The sequence below is a fragment of the Nyctereutes procyonoides genome, unplaced genomic scaffold (genome assembly GCF_905146905.1).
Source record: "Nyctereutes procyonoides isolate TBG_1078 unplaced genomic scaffold, NYPRO_anot_genome, whole genome shotgun sequence".
NCBI classification, from domain to species: Eukaryota; Metazoa; Chordata; class Mammalia; order Carnivora; family Canidae; genus Nyctereutes; species Nyctereutes procyonoides.
This window is the reverse complement of record NW_026575126.1, coordinates 47,333,277-47,350,759: the sequence shown is the minus strand read 5'-3', so window position 1 is coordinate 47,350,759 and position 17,483 is coordinate 47,333,277. Positions and strand designations below refer to the sequence as shown.

Here is a 17,483-nt window from a genome sequence, read left to right as displayed (position 1 = left end):
ATCTCACCAACAGGAACTGGGGTGGCTCGTTGGATTTGGGGTGGGAGGGTGGTTTGCAGGAAATGCTCCAGCTTTGAAGTACGACAGACTGGATTCAAGCCTTGGTTTTGTCTGTGTGGCTTTTGCTCAGCTCACTTAACCTCTCTAAAGCTCTCTTCTCTGAAACAGAGATAATGATGTTCTTACTGCCGGGGCCCTACAGGGCTATTGCAAAGCAAATGGAACATATATGCACGATGACCAGCACATTCTCAGGAATAACATCTTGTCATCCTTGTGTCTCCCAAGCTTCAATCTTTGGGCTTCCCTGGGCTACCTGAGAGCAGCCTCAGCAATTATCACAGAATTTGAGGGGTTTCCAATCTTAGGTAACCATGTGAGGCACAGCCTCTGGAAGCCCTCCCCTACCTAGTCTCTTCCTGACAACCATGACGCCGATGGAGACTCTGAAGTCTGTCGAGTGGGGTAGGGAAGGCAGGGCTCTGTGAGTGGCAGGGCTATTTTAGCTTTTGTTCAGTAAAATGAAGCATTGTAATTAGTCACATCACAAAAACAATCTCCAGAGTGAACTCTGAAAAACAATGCATTAGTTGACAGCCTTGTCTATTAACCTGCATTTCAACTGAGAATGGAGAATTTCCAAAACATATCCAATTAGGCCTCCTGACCAACTGGTTTCCACGAATCTGCTATAACAATACCGGAAAATAGATTTTGCTTTATAAGTGAGGAGAGTGGGCTGCTGGTTTAAACCATCTCTTCCCCATTTATGAAATCTCTGTCTTGTCCAAGTGGCTTCTCTAGACTTTTGTTTTTATATGTTAAAAATGAAGTTTGATAGGAGGTAAAAACTGATCCATAAGGCATCGATTGAAAGCCTTCAGGGTATCCAGGACCAAGCTGGGCACCAGGAATGTTTTAATTTTTGTATTTTTAGAATTCTCTAGCAACGAATAGCCACTAATGTATACTTCTGTCTATTTATAGAAAAAGGCCCCATAGAAAGGTACCTGAGGTTCATGCTGATGCCCCTAATGGGCCTTCTTCACCTACCTACTTTAAGAATCACAGTTGTTATTTGAAAGAACAGTTCTAGTCTGTGGTACTTAAAATGTTTATATCCTGCCCTATTAAAATAAACAATGTAAGACAAGTAGAAAGCAAGATATGAGAAAAAGCCATTTCATGCTGAAAGCTTAGGACATACCAGCACTGATTGGAAGTGCTTTCCATAGGTTAATCGTCACGGCACATGCAGGTGAAATCACTTGTCCAAGGTTATACAGCTAGTGGACCCAGGCAGTCAGGCCCCAAAGCCTGAACTCTTGGCCTGGCATACATACCCAAATCAGTGCCATTTAGTACTGATTCTGGGTAATGCTATGAGACAAGTCCAAACATGGCCCATGGGGTTGAAGAAGGGGGCAAGGTGACATCTAGCCAGGCAAGAAGATTCCAGTTGAGTCTTAGAGGGCAGGGGGAAGACAGAATGAGGAGGAGGAAGAAAATGCAGGCAAAGTGAACATCTGAATTCTAAAGAGACCAAAGAGGTGAGAGGAACTGTATGAAGAACAGTTTGGCTAAAATGCAGAAGAATGAAGCACTGACCCTTCAGATATAATTTGGGGAGAACGAGTCCCGTGTTCTGGTTCACAACAAGTACATGAGATCACTGTGAATACCTGGCCTATCAAATGTCAATGAAGTTGTCATTGGTTGGTGGGTGATGGTAACATGAGATACTTCTCCCCAGGAATCTGGAGAGTTGGAGGAGGTGGCTGTCCTCAGAAGCTCAAGGGCACAAGCCTCACATAATGGATCTGAGCATGGGACACCTCCAAGGAAGGGAGGTGCCAAACAGCTTGTAAGATCAGCCTGGAGCCTCACTGAACACAGGCCTATACTAAGGTTGGGCCACATTTTGTAAGTGTGACACAAAAAGAGAATTTTCATGTAATTCAACCTAATACTTTCCTAAGAAGCACTATGTGGAGCATCAGGAAGCAGGTAATGGCACTGCCCACCTCACCAGGGTCCCAGACAGACAGAATTTCTGCCAATAGATTCCCTACTTCCTTCCCTACTAGGAAATGGACACATCCAGCCATCCTAGCTTAGCTTCACCACTGCATAAGTCATCTAATGGTACCTGGGGCCTGGAATATGTAGCAGCCTTCTAACTAGCATCCAACTTCCTGGGTCACCGCTAGGTTTCCCATATGAGTCAAGGATGGGGGTCTTTTGCTCATTATTGTATACTCAACACCAACATGGCGCTCAGCCGATTTACTGAATGAGTGAAAGAATGAATTAACAGAAGAGTAAGGCTTCAAGCATGTGTGCACACACGCACATCCACCCACCCTCCCTCATGTGCACACACACCCTACAGTAGTTCAGTTCCTATTCCAGTAACAAACAACAGGAACCAGTTTTCTTATTTGTTTGGCTTTCCTTTTTCCTCCCAGTGTGTCCACGTTCTTATGGTCACAGCATCCTGATCTTGTATTAAGGGTCGCTTCCCTTAACCGTCCTTTCAGCCAAACTACTACTACACCTCCAGAAAGGGAAAATCAGAGCTCTTCAAGAAGTCATAGGAGCTCCACCACCACGAAACCCTTCAAGGAACCTCCTCCACAGAGCCAGCTCCTTCAGATGAAAGCATTTAACTGTTAGTTCCTCTTTGGAGAAATGTTCTTGACAAGCTCTTTCAACTCTCTTTTCTGTTCATCGAGCACACAATGGGTGCCTTTTGGAGTGCTAGATCAATCCTGAATTACTCATTCAATTAAAGAAGGTTAATGCATTAAATATGCCACCAGATGATGAAGAACAATTACCAACTGTGTTATGCTTTTAAGATCTGAAGGGGAGAAGCTGAAAGGAGCTCCCGGTCTTAAAACAAATGGAACAAGAAGCTACTGTTTCAACTGCATATCCGGGCACAGTAGAGGCAGGATGTGTACTGCACAGAGCGTGTACTCGAGCCCCACCACGTGGGTTGGAACGCAGCCTCCTCCCCTCACACACGCATTTACTAGCTGGCTACCCTGGAGAAGCTGCTCTGCCTCCCCCGTGTGCGATTTCCTCGTCGTGGAACAGAAGTAGAAACAGTACCTCCTTCCTAGGACTGTCCTGAGTTAGTATCCATGAGGCTCTCAGGATAGGGCCAGGCATACAGCAGGTACCATGTTGAGTGTCAGCCACTTTGATCAGTGACGCCTACTCGTTTTGTGAGTTGGGAAAGGAGCTGATGGACAGCAGATGGAGAATTCCTGGGCCAAGCCTACACGGAGGCCACGTTTCCACAGATGAGGATCCTGAGCTTTGGTTCACCCAGGATGAACTTCATCTTAGTCACCTGTTTACTTAGCGTGTTTCATTCACTCATGCTTCAGCCAGGCCTCTGTCCATCTCAGAGTCACAGAGCACCTGCTGTGTGTCTGTGATGAGAGACAGGGTCTGGAAAGAAAGAGCCGCTGCTCTCAAGGAGCTCCCCCGTGAATGGGGCACAGGCACAGAATTGGACCATCAGCGTGCAGTGTGGACAGTGCAGAATGGAGAAAGCTCTGGTGTATGAGTGCCCTGAGGGAGGTCACCTAGAGCAGGGAAAGGCAGGTATTTTCTGTAAGGGGCCAAATAGTAAATATTTTAAGGCTTTTTTACAAATATGGACTCCATCACAAAGACTTGATTCTGCCATTGTAGCAGAAAAGTATCTGCAATGTATGAAATAAGTAGGAATTTCACCGTCACATGCCTCCCTCTCCTGCATCCTGCCCCTCTGGACGAACTTCAGAGAGTCTCCATTGGTGGCACAGGTCTCAGGAAGGGACTACGTGAAGGTTTTTAGAAAACATGCTTCGAATGGTTAACTAAGATAAACACCACAGACTAGCGCCATTCCCTCAAATCTCAGATTCTCAAAGCATTTTCAAGGAGGCCCACAGGGCATCAGCATGAGCTTCAGGTACCTTTCTACCTGGCTTTTTATAAATGGACAGAAGTATGCATTACTGGGTACTTGCTGTTAGTGGAATTCTAAAAATCCAGAACAAAAGCTTTCCTGGTGCCTAGCCTCATCCTAGATACCCTGAAGACTCAATCAATACTTTATGGATTAATTCTTACCGACATGAACAAAAGAAAAAAAAACAGATAAATTGGACATTGTCAAAATTAAGAAATTTTGGACTTCAAAGGACACCATCAGCAAGTTGAAAAGACAACCACAGAATGGAGAAAACGTTTGCAAAATGTGTATCTGATAAGGGCCTTGCATCCAGAATACAGAAGAGATCTCTTACAACTCAAAAATAAAATTAGAAAAATAACCCAATTTAAAAATGAGCAAAGGACTGAAACAGACATTCCTCCAAAGAAGTTACACAAATTGCCAATATGCACATGAAAAGATGCTCAACACCGTCAGCCATTAGGGAAATGAAAATCGAAAGTGCAATGAGAGGCTCCTTTATACCACTAGGCTACAACCAATGAGAGTGACCCGGGGCCCAGAGACTCCAGCCCTAGGTAGAGACCCAAGAGAAATGAAACCCAGCACCCACAGAAAACTTGTACACAAACACAGTTCCATTATTCATAGCAGCCAAAAAGGAGAAACGCAGAACTCTATCAGCGGATGAATGGATAAATAAAACATGTTACTATCTACACAGTGTTTTCAGCTATAAAAAGAAATGAAGCACTGACAGGCTACGATGTGGATGAACCCTGGAAGTTTGGTGCTGAAAGAGGCACGTGCCACAAAAGGCACGTGATGTAGGATTTACATGATTCTATGTATGTGAAATGTCACAAAAAAAGAGAAACCTAAAAGGAAAAGTATAGGGGCGCCTGGGTAGCCTCAGTCAGTTAAGCATCCAACTCTTCATTTGGGCTCAGGTCGTGATCTCAGGGTTGTGATGTCAAGCCCCACCTTGGGCTCTACACTCAGACTGGAGCCTGCTTGGGATTCTCTCCCTCTGTCCTCCCCCTGCTTTCTCATGCACTTCTCTCTCTAAAAAGAAATAAAATCTTTTTTTTTTTTTTTTTTTTTTTTTTTTTTTAAAAAGGAAGGTAGGAAGGCAAGCAGGCTGACTTGTGGCTTCCAAGGGTTTCCAAACCTTCCAAGGGTTTGGGGAAGGGGTTGTCAGTGATGGGGAGTGACTGCTAATGTGCCCGGGGTTTCTTTTGAGGCTGATGAAAATGTTCTGAGATCAGATATTGGGACAGTTTTGCACAGTCTTGTGAATCTACTACAAAGTGATTGTACACTTCAAAAAGGTGACTGATACCTTCCTTTTACATATTCTTAGAGGTCACCCTGGGCCGATTCTCAAGTTCACAGACAAGAAAAGCAAAGTAAGGCCCAAAGAAGTGAAAGGGCCAGGCCAAGATCACCCAGGCAGAAAGCAGCCTGGGCCAATAGCCACAGCACAGCAGCCAGGGGCCAGGGACCCACTAGAGTCCCTCCACCCCAACAGGAGCTCAGAGAAGCCCCCTCAGCCTCGCTGAATCCTCAGCCAGGTCAGCGTCTGAGCAGTCGGGGGTGTGAACGCCTGTCTGAGCAACACAGGCGCTTTCCCGAAATGGCATCTGGCAGGGAGGCAAGCAGCCAGGTGCTCGCTCCCCACTTCACCAGGCAGCAGCGCACCTCATACACGGAGATGTCACGCATCGTGCTGATGCCAAGCTGTCACGTCTCCTTGTACTAAAAATGGTGCCGTGTTCCTGTCTTCATTCCTTTCCCGCTCTCTGAATAGAAACATTCGTCTGTGAGCTCCTTAACTCACTGCCTCTGGTACCGAGCCTGACGCCTGGGCCTAGGCAGGAGATGGGCCCTCAACTGTGCCAAGGCTGCTCACGGAGAGCTTGAGCTGAGAATGGTGGTGCTCTCAGCCACCTCCCAGCAAATAGCCTTGACACCTCTGGAAAGCCTATACAGAGAGAGGGCTGCATCTCAATATAAAACTCTTGGGGTGATTTGTGAACCCTGGTTGAGTACCATGGACCCTTTTTTCATCTGATCCTAGTAGCTGCCCAATGAATGAGGCTGATGTGAAACCCCAAGACCAGCCCAGGGGCCTTGACTGCCATGTCCTCACCACAAGGTAGCTGGCTCCATGCAGGGAGCCCCAGGAGCAGGTGACAGCAGCCACCAAGGGTCCTCTGCCCTTTCATCCAGAGCCACCGTGGAACAAAGCAAGAGAGAAACTCACGGCAGAGGACCCATGGCGAGGTGGTAAGTAGAAAACACTAAATTTCTCAGCTTCCCTGGCTCCTTGATGCAGCCACTACAAAGAATTGTGTTTATTAAAGGGGGTGGGGGAACTGTACCTCAACCAGTGTCTTCTCAACAGTGCCCTGAGTCAGCTGTGTCACAGATGTTGACAGGCACTCACAAAAATGGAAGGGATGCAAGTCATGCTCAGTGTCTCTGGCCTCTAGAGTCTCCTCAAGGGTCATCTAGGAAAGGGCAGTTCCCAAATTTACTAGATTGAGTAAACTCCCTATCATCTTGCCAGTCCATCAGTTTAGTAAATGGGATCTTTCTCTAAACTAGAGAGAAAACAGTTCAGAATTTGAAGAATCAGATAATAAGGCAGGCTACCTGATGCAAAGTCCCTTTATTCTGGGCACCAGCTAACACAAGGTGAGTCTCATCAGGGGTTACCTGAGCTGATCTCAAGGCAGAGAGGCTGGCATGGTGACTGAGGAGTTGCCTAGGGCAAGGCGAGCTGGTGCTCGAATTGCACCCAGTTACACACAGACTGTCTCCCTTGAAAGGATCTCCCCTATCCCCTTTTTACAGCCAATAGGACTGATAGCAAACATGCCCAGGAATATCTTCTCTGGGGGACCACCAGGGCCTGACCTAATTCTCCAACAAAGATGTCACAAAGTAGCAGCAGGGACAAACGTCCCTAGCACAATAGAAAAGTCAAGCCTGGAGAACATCGTGTTCTAGCCCTTCCTTACAGCTTAATATAAATGTTCTCGTTGGTTTGGGTGGGGTCAGGTCAGCAGGTCCCCTAGTGCCAGACAGAGAGAGCACAGTCACAGAAAGCCCCCAGCATGTTGTGGAGCTGTTCAAGGGTACGTAGTTGGGGGGGGGCATCTTTGTGGGGGTCATCCAAAGACCTGGGGTAGGGGACACATCAGGGCACACTGCTCTAGCTCAGAGACAGGACACGAAAGAATAAGCAAATAAGAGCAGTAACCCCCCCGCCCTGGTCCAACCCCCTCCTACCACCAAACACCCTGCTCTGCAGTTCAGGGTACAGGGCAGTCCCCAGGGCCTAGGTCTCTGGTCTTGGGGCTCACCGATTCTTAGTTTGGACAAAGAAATAAAGGCAGTCCCTGAGAGCTGCTACACATTGTAGCAGCCATGTTACACGTTATCTTAAGGAACACTTTATACTATCTTGCAAAGTTGTCCTTATCACAAAAATGGAAGGAACCAAAGCCATGTCTCATTTTACAGAGAAGGAAACTGAGGCCCAGGACAGTCAAGTAAGCTGCCCAAGGCCACTCAGGGCTGGAAAGCAGATGTTTGCTTCTAGGGCTTGCAGTCTTGCTGCCCCAGCATCTGAAAGCACACTAAGGGAATGGTGCCTAGAACCACCTGCACCAGCACCCCTGACCTGGGGAATGAATATAAGGACACCCAACAAGAAAACCTCAAAATAGAGGGTTGCAGACACACACCCAGGCAGGCGAGCCAAGCAGAGGAGACAAGCCTCAGCAACGAAGCAGCTGTGCTTGGAATTAAAGTCTCGGAGAGGGTAGTAGGGGTTGCTAAACATTGGTTTCTGTTGCAGGATCCGAGAATGTTTCCATGCAAATGCCAGCAAGTTGGATGAGGCCTGTGAGCTCTACACTCGTTACTTTCCTGCTAGAAGACCCCACTAAGGGATGTACTCCAACTAGTGGTCACGACATCAGAGGGAGGAGGCTCATTTTGTAGACTTCCATTTCCCCTCAAGACATCCCATCCCACACCATTTATTTTTCCTTTTTCTTTAAACTGACAAGAGCCGCCCAGAAGCGTGGCTAACAGGGATGGGACAGCTGCCGTCCTCCATGGCGGGAGCAGATCTCTGCAACAGTCCAAAAGGAACGGGGCGAACGTGCTTTTCCAAAGAGTACGGTGGGCTCTGTCCACTTGGCGCCCCTTGCTCCAAGAAGCCCCTCGGCACCATCCCATGTCATCCTGTGGCCCTGCCAGAGTCTGCTCCACTCACACCTTGGCCTCCAGGACAGGGCCCCAGGCCCAGCCTACCACCCCGTGCCCTGTGTCCAAGGCCGGCCGAGTTCATCCGAAAGGAGACCCTCTAAGTCCTTCCCTAAAGTGATACACAGTCACAATGTAGGACAAAGTTCTCTGCCCGCTGGCCTTGCTAACCTAGACGAAGGAATACAAACAACAACACACGAGAAGCTGTTCGTAACAGTATTTCTGCTGAATTTCTAAGTGGGGAGGACCAAGTCACTCAGTTGCCAATAAGCTTAAGGATGTACTCTCTGCCAACCAATGAAGGAGGCCTTCTGGGCAGACCCCATGGGCAGCAGCTTCTACCTGTATACACCCCAGTCCCCTCCCTAAAGCACCCCTTTTATCTGCTTCCTAGCACTAACTACTGAATAGAACTACAGTGCTTGCTTATTTGCTAATTGAGCCTCTTCCTAGAATGTGTGCCCTGAGGCCACAGGTATCTTACCTGGTTGGGCTTGTTAGTACATCCCCAGGGCATAGGAGGCAGTCTGGCCAGGAAGGTGCTCAATAAATACTGTTGATGGATTCCTTGGTTAATTCAAGGCATGAATGAACAAACAAATGAATAAATGAACGGAAAAACTTCCAGAAAGGAGTTTATGATGAGTCTCAGCTATGCCTCTGGCCTCTAGAATCTCCTCTAGGGTCGTCTAGGAATGGGCAGTTGCCAAATTTACTTGATTAGAGGACAGTGGCCACAGAATTCTCAACACTCTGAAGCAGAAAATGTTTATACTGTTATTTTGTGACTTGGTTCAACTGAGGTTTCAAGAAAGTAAGAGGGCGCTTTACATAACACAGATGAGATTTGTTTTCTGAAACTTTGCAAACCATCAGATTTCTTTTTAAGGAGGACAGGAGTATTTCACTTTCCAAATGTGTTGCATCGAAGCTGAGTTTTTTTCATTATAGCACAGAGCTGGAGAGCATCACTCATATACTGCGGATCAATAACAGCAATGTAAGAACCAGCTCCAGCCCCTAAAAATAAAATCTTAAGAATACTCTCCTCTTCCTCCCAGGCCCTCTTGGACCTCAGGGTCTGCACAGATATGACACTTGTATGGGGGTCCTGGCCATCTGCCTGTAGACCCCTTCTCCCAGCCATCCCCCTGCCTGTCCTCATCTGGGAGCTGGGAGCCTCTCTCACACACGTAGCTTGTCCCAGCTCAGCAGAAGGACTGGTTTGGAAGCTTCTATGACCTCCCACCACCCTTTGCAAAGAGTGAGGGTTGTCCTTACTCTCCCACAGCAGTTTCTGTAGATCTCACTCCCAGCACTGAAAGGAACGAGGATGAGGGAAGAGTCATAATGGCCGTCGTGCACCGAGCATGAGCCAAGCACTGTACACGATGTACATATCATCTCCTTTTGTCAGTTGCGTGTAATCTTCATAAGCCCTCTGTGAGCTGTGTATCACTATTCCCACTTTACAAATAAACCAACTGAGCTGGGGTGCCTGGTGGCTCGACTGGTGAAGCGTCCAACTCTTGATCAGGTCATGATCTCAGGGTTGTGAGACTGACTCCCACAATGGGCTCTGTGCTCAGCAGGGAGTCTGCTGGAGATGCTCTCTCCCCCTGTTCCCCCATCTCTCTCTCAAATTAAAAAATAAAATCTTTAAAAAAACAAACTGAGCCTTGGGAACGTTCCATAACTCGTCCAAGGTTACAGCTCCCTCAGGGCAGAACTGAGATGTAAACTTAGGAATGACCTGACTCCAAAGCCAATGTGTCTGATTTCAAGGTTATGGCCAATCAGGTCTCCCGTTCCTTGTGGCCAATAGCACATCAAGTTACCTAAGGGTCCCTCAGGTGCCGGGGGCCTCACAGTCATTATTCTCAACTTCATGATGACCCTGCAAGTTGCTTGGTGATACTGCCTACACTGAGCAGTTGATAGAGTTGCCTGTGGTCCCAGAGCAAGAAAACAGTAGGGTCAGATTGCAATCTGTACCCACCTTAACTACTCCCGAAGTGCTGTACCCCTCCTCCGACTACAGACCTATTTAGAAAAAAGAATCTAAAACATCTAACAGGACTGAAGGGTAACTGCTTCTATGCAATTGTTTAGGACAGTGAGAAACTGGAAAAATCCTGAATGTTGAACAAGAGGGATTGTTAAATTAACGAAACAAGGAGACCAGGAGACTGAAGTGGCCATAAGGCGTTGGTAGCCTGTGTAAGGAAACCCAAACCTAGGCCAGAGTCAAACCCTGAAAATGCTTCGAGGTTAAGAACAACTGATCTCAAACAGCCAACGAGGCTTTCCCAAATAATGCAACCACCTAAGTTACAGCCAATCAAGTCATTTCCCTGCTTTGCCTCTGCATCTTCTCCCATAGAAACTCTGCCCCAATTCCTGTCTGTGGAATGCTCCTAACCCCTCTTGGTGCTGCTCAACTGGCACCCAAGTTTGCTCCAATAAACTCTTGAAACTTTTTACAGGACACAGTTTCTCCTTTGATGGAGAGATCCAAGGAAATGTATTACATCAATGTGTTGGAATCTTACACAGCTGTCAGAGAGGATTTTGACATCCAGTGTGGAGTAACATGGACAAAACTTACATCAAATTAAAAAGCAGATCACAGAACTTCACACATGGGACATTTCCATTTAGAGAGAAAATACAGAGTGCGAAGAGTTGAAAGAAGTATTAATTGTAATCTTATCTACATATTAGCACTGAGTCATTTGTTTTTCTTCCTTTTATTTTCCAATTTTTCTATAATCAGCATGTACTACTTTAAGCATTTTTTTAAAGTTCTTTTTTTTCTTTTTAAAAAAACTGGCTATTATCAAGTAAGGGCTGAGTCTTAGCTTATTTTAATTCTTGGAATAGATGCCATTCTGAGTTCTGATTAAGGGTAATTCAATCCTTTCAAATGTCCAAATTGTCTCTGTTGATTTTTTTTTTTTGGAGGCGAATAATCGCATTTTATACTAAACTTATTTGCAGCTCGAATACAGCTCAAAACGTTGTTTTGATTACTTGTTTAGGGAAAGAGTAACACCAGAAAATGCACAAGAATCACATTTGCATGATGGGTGGTGAGGCAGGGAATTACAGTTGGGGGAAGAGAAAAATGAAAACCACTCCTGAATATTCAGCAGCCTGAACCTCCAGCCTATTCCCGCAGTCACATCCACACCCAACCAATCTCCTTTGTGGGGGCAGTGGGGGCAGCAGGAGACACTGTACTTGAAACCCCTGCCAAGCAAGAGTTCAAGGGTTTCACCAACTTTCTTCAACAACTGCTCTGGGAGCTGGCCCTCACAGCAGCTCTCCTTCCTCCCACTGAGACAGCTGGCATCTTCCTGGGTCTCCCCAAAGTCGGTGTTACTTTCAGCGGGACCCTCAGGATGGCGTCACTAGAAGCCAGCACAGAGAATATGGACACAAGATGGACCCCAAGCTTTCTTCCCTGTGACCTCGTCCCGGGGTTTGGCTTTTCCTGATCATAGACACAGGTCTTCAGCAGTTTTAAGTAAAATTGAGCCCCAAGGATGGTCCATGCTTTATGTCGTTTTTGTTTTTGTTTTTTGATTAACCACCAACTTTCAGCTGAATAGAGAGATACAAAGTCAAGAGCAATTCCTGCAGCTAAATCGTATTTTTCCTTCTATTACTTATTTTGTTTTCCCATGATTTGTCACAAAGAAATGCCCAGGTTTGGGGTAAAGTTAGAAAACAGATAAGGAAAAAGGGGAAAAAATATGCAAAGCCCCACCAGGGTGCCTGGATTGCTCAGTGGTTAAGTGCCTTCTTTTGTCCCAGGATCAAATCCCACATCGGGCTCCCTGCATGCAGACTGCCTCTCTCTCTCTGTGTCTCTCATGAATAAATAAATAAAATCTTGAGGGGGGAAAAAAAAACACCACCCAGAGAAAATTATTTTTGGTTCATATTGGGAACTGCAAAACTGGTAATCCATATAGGATAAAAACTTTCATTACTATCATTACTTGCCAACATTTAAAAATGAGAGTTTTTTTTAACATTTAATTCTAGGTTTCTATTTAAAATAAAAAGCCTGGAAGATGGGGGAGAAACAAAGCCCTAATTCCTGTGTAGTGACAATGAGTTGGCACAGAGAAACAGCTGACACGATTCACTTCCTGCTTGGGCTCTGCAAATGCCTAGGTTTGCTACAGTTGGTCTAGATCTTTCCACTTTATGTTCCTAAGCACACGTTTTCCAAGTTTTTATGCTTTTAGTGGCACTATACATAGTTCTATTTACTTATTTTTGCCCGTTTTATCATATGAGAAATAACCTTCCAAGCTGAGATATAAAATCTACAGTATTATTTGTAATGGTTGTATCACAATGATCTACCTTTCCAGATCTTTCCATAATGAGGGAGCAGGACTTCTTGAGCTATATCATATTACTCCTCCACCAGACAGTCCAGTTGTCCTCTCTTCTGGGCCCACTGTTCTATGTTTAATGTGGAGGATCATTCTCCCCGTCCTGTCCTGTGTCTTGTGGAAGTGATGCCTGCCACCTCTGAGCACAAGCTTTCAGAAGTAAGTATGGTCTGCTATTCTCGCTCCTCCTATGCCATGAGAATAGGATGCCCCAGCTCAGGGCTGCTTCTTTGGTTTGGATCCACAACATGGGGCATAACCATGGCCGACCTTCAGACACGTAATGAGAAATGCAGATCCTCCTCGACTTATGAGAGTTATGCCCCAATAAACCCATTTCTAAGTTGAAAATATTTCAAGTGGAAAATGTATATAATGTACCTCACCTACTGGACATCAGTTTAGGTTAGCCTACATTAAACAGAACAGTTATATTAGGGGCACCTGGGTGGCTCAGTGGTTGAGCGTCTGCCTTCAGCTCAGGGTGTGATCCTGGGGTCCTGGGATCGAGTCCTGCATCGAGCTCCCCACAGGGAGCCTGCTTCTCCCTCTGCCTGTCTCTCTCTCTCTCTCTCTCTCTCTCTCTCTCTCTCTGTGTGTGTGTGTCTCTTGTGAATAAATAAATAAAATCTTAAAAAAAAAAGAACGGATATATTATCCCACGGTTGGGCAAAATCATCTAACACAAAGCCTGTTTTACAATCAAGTGCTGTGTAATTTATTGAATACCACACTGCAAGTGACAAACAGGACAGTTATATGGCTACAGAATGATTTTTAGTGTATTGATAGCTTACCCTCATGATTGTACGGCTGACTGGGAGCTGTAGCTAGGCTCTGCTCCCTGCATCCTGAGAGAGGATCACACTACCTATCACCAGCCCAAGAAAAGATCCAAGTACAAAATGCAAAGTATGGTTTCTACCGAATGCCTATCATTTTCACGTCATCACAAAGTTGAAAAATCCTAAGTCAAACTATCATAAATCAAGCACCCTCCATAAACATGTAATGAACTTAGTACTCTATAAACTGCTGAGATATGGGGATCGTTTGTTACAACAGCATAAGTTAGCCTCAGCAGACTGATAAGCTTAAGTATTAAAATAGTCTTTAAAATAACTTCAGATAAACCATTTACGAAGGTCTCTGGCCAGTTGCCCAAGCCTTGCCCTGAGAGTCTTGGCAGGATGTGGCTGGGAGCAGTGGCTGTGTGTGCCTGCTGGCTGCATACAGGAGGCTCCAACTGGCCCCACAGAGAACATGCCCAGTTTCATGGCTAAGACAGAGATGGCTATTTGTGTCAATGGAAATTGGTTATTGTGTCCAAGGGTCCAAGAAAGCAGTACCAAAAACAAGTGCCTTTAAACAGGTGCTTAAGATGTGAAAAGAACTTAGAAAGGAGGACTGACCAAGGAAAGGGTAGGTGCCTGCCCCCCGTGTGGTTTTCATTCCAGGACACATGCTCTTAGAGGAGAGGAATAGCCCTCTCTCGGATTCAAAGTAGGCCAGGCATCTGTCTCTCCCTCCACTGTACACCAGCTTACATTTTCCATCCCCAACCTCCTTTTTTCTAAACAGTTTTGGTCAGTGAAGTAGAATTAACTTCATCTAACTGAAACTGCATCAGGGTGCACTAAGGTTCCTGGTTCTCCTCCTCCTTCATGGGCCCTGTGGTCTCAGAGCCAAAATGATTTGCTGCTCCCTTGACTAAACAATAAATATATACGGTGATAATCTAGAGGCTGGAGTCCTGAAGGAGACTCCGTAACCTTATGACATCTGTTGAGCTAATGATGCTGCTTACCCTCTCTAAAATCTGACACATCCAGGTTTTGGTCCTGGTCTCTGGGAATGTGCTTGGTGATCCAGCTTTCTCCTCTCTCCTAGGACCTCCCGCCCCTTGCCACACTTTCACCCTGAGCCCCACTAACCTAAGCGGCCCACATCAGCCACACCTTACCACTAGGACCCCAAAGGCCCTGCTCCATTTTGTGTTTAATGGTTAAAGACGTTGTATTTAAAATTAGCCAGCTGGACTCAGTTTAGATGATCCTAATTTTGTTGGCAACTTCCAAAGCATCACAGTCAGGAACAAGTGGAACATAGGCCTTCTTCTCTCCATCAGGCCTGATCAGAGCGCTGACCTCAGCCAGGTCAGTGTCACAGAGCTTCCTCACAGCCTGTTTGATCTGGTGTTTGCTGGTCTCGACATCCATAGCGAACGTAAGCATGCTGTTGTCTTCTATCCTCTGCAGAGCTGACTGCAGCACAGGATGGATAGCACAGTGGTCAAGCTTGTTCTCCTGTTACCCACTGCACCTCCAACACCATGGATTAATCTTGCCAGAGTTTGTATTCATATAAATGCAATCACCTGATATACACTTCTTTTATTCTTTGGCATCTAGCATCTTTCATTCAACAGTGTTGGAGGGAGTCCTCTGTACTACTGCACACAGTTAGAGATCTTCATTCTTCCTCTCCAGTGTTTTACTGTGTGAATATGCCACAGCTTATTTATCCATTCTTCTGTGGATGGATAGGCCATGCTTGTTATTTTGCACTTACTCACGGGGTTAATATTTGTTTTCCGCTCACTAGACTATAATTCCATGATGACAAGAAGCCAGTCTACACCTTCTCATTACTGTAATTCAGTCCTTAACACAGTCCTGATCCATATTAGGAGAGGAAGGAAGGTAGGAAAGAAGGGATAGAGGGAGGGAGAGAAGTCGATGGAGTGGAATACAAATTACAAGTGTGCCCAGAGATAGGATGCCAATCCCAAACACAAGGTCGGCTTCAAGCATCAAGTAATTTCCCAGTTCCTGCTTGCTGTAAAAGTCTTCTCTCCCTACATATTTCACATTAAATTAAGCCCCTAGGCTCTCACATGATCCCTGCCTCTTACTGCCAATGAAGATCTTTAGTTGTTATTAGTAATAATTTACAGATACCAGAAGAGACTGGCTCTTAAAATAGGGTGCTTATCAAGATTCTACTTGCCTGAGGTTGGGCCCTAAGAGAGAACATTATCATCTTCATGTTATCAGCATGTTCAAGAGATAAAACCATTCACTATTCAATTATCTCTTCAGTTTTCTTTGTAAAATAGACACTGGTAGGAAAATAAAAACACAAAACTCTTTTATCAGGTGGAGAACAGAAAGCGCCGGACTCCTGGCCAGGGACTCAAGCCTCGGGCAGTGACCACACCATGAATGGACTCCACCCTCCAGGCTTCAAGGGCTCTGGCTTTTACCTCTGATAGAGGTTGACAGGAGGAAGTCACTGCTCTGCCAAATGGGAACAGAAATTGGCTTCCAGGATCCAAAAAGTGCATGTCCTTTCCTTTTAAAATCAAACTCAGAGGGCTCTAGCTCAGATACAGGCAAGACTGGGGCAGCCTGTGTGGTCCTTCTCCCTGACCAACTGGTCTAGCAAAACAACTAATAACTTCACTTTGTGGAGCTCACACTCTATTGTGAAAATTATGAACAGCCTGGACACAAGCCTGTGTCCACCTCACTAGCTTCATCTTTCAACTCCTTGCCTTGACTCATGTGAATACTTGTTTCCCCAATGCATATGCACGTACGTTTGCCTCTTCACTCGTGTTATAAATACTTCTCGACAGGCATTGGTCTAGGCACCAGGATAGAGCAGAAAATAAAGATAGCGCTCATGCAGAAAGCGGGAGAGACAACAAGCAAGTGCATAAATGAAGATGAGCACCGTCCTTGGACAGCAAGATGGGGAAAGAGACACGGGTCTCTCAAGCATCCACTGGATGCCAAGTACAGTGCTTGTCACTTTTCCTATATAATCTCACTTACTTCTCATGTCAATCCTACACATGAGGGGCTCACTAGCTACATTTTATAGATGAGGAACAGAGCTGTAAATGCACACAGCTGCTGAATAACAGAGGGGGGCAAATCACATTCTGATCCTCAGGGCTCCAGAGGCCAAGGTGTTTGAAAAACAAACTGATGGAAGCCAAGCCAGCCACAACTTTGTTGTCGTGGAAAGAGCCAAAAGTCTGAAGTATTAGGTGCCAGTCCTAAAAGCCCAGGGGATGAAGATCAGGAGTAGCTTACTTGATGCTTTTAGCAATTCCAGGCAAAAATCTGGTCAGGGAGGTGTGGAGACTAACCAGGGCTTTCAGTACCCCAGGCACAGGTAGGCCCTGAATGAAGAATACTTGAAAACCAGCTATAATGTGTAGAAAAACTTCTCTCAGTGGTGAAAAGATTCCAGAATCTTTCTTAACATGCTTTTCCTTAACACGAATGGGGTATTCAAGCAAAACATGGCCCTCTTCTTATTTCTACACCTATAATTAGAACTTTCCCATCAGAGTGTTGTGAGAGTTTAAGGAGACAAAACATGGAGAGACTTGGCACAATGTCTAGTGCATGGGAAACACAGCTGCTGCCATCACCAACCATCCTCCTCTTCCTCCTCACCAACCACCATCTTGCTCCTCACCAATCATCCAACTTCCTCCACCTCACCCGTCACCTTCCTCCTTACCAACCACCCATCCTCCTCCTCACCAACCACTATCTTCCTCCTCACCAACCATCATCCTCCAACTCACCATCATCCCCCCCACAACCATGTTCCTCCTAACCAACATCCTTTGCAGCCACCATTCTTCTCCTCACCAACCAATATCCTCACAACCATCTTCCTCCTCACAATCACCACCCTTCTCCTCCCCAATACCATCCTCACCAAGTACCATCATCCTCCTTATCAACCTTCCTCATCCACCTCGTGACCACCCTTCTCACCATCCTCATCCTCATCAACCACCATCATCA

General features: G+C 45.9%; 1 protein-coding gene across 2 annotated transcripts in view; it reads right to left on the bottom strand.

The window, feature by feature from the left end:
• The window catches only part of SNX29 (sorting nexin 29), a 530,502-nt gene that overhangs the window by 125,684 nt on the left and 387,335 nt on the right, over positions 1 to 17,483 (bottom strand). The window lies entirely within an intron of this gene.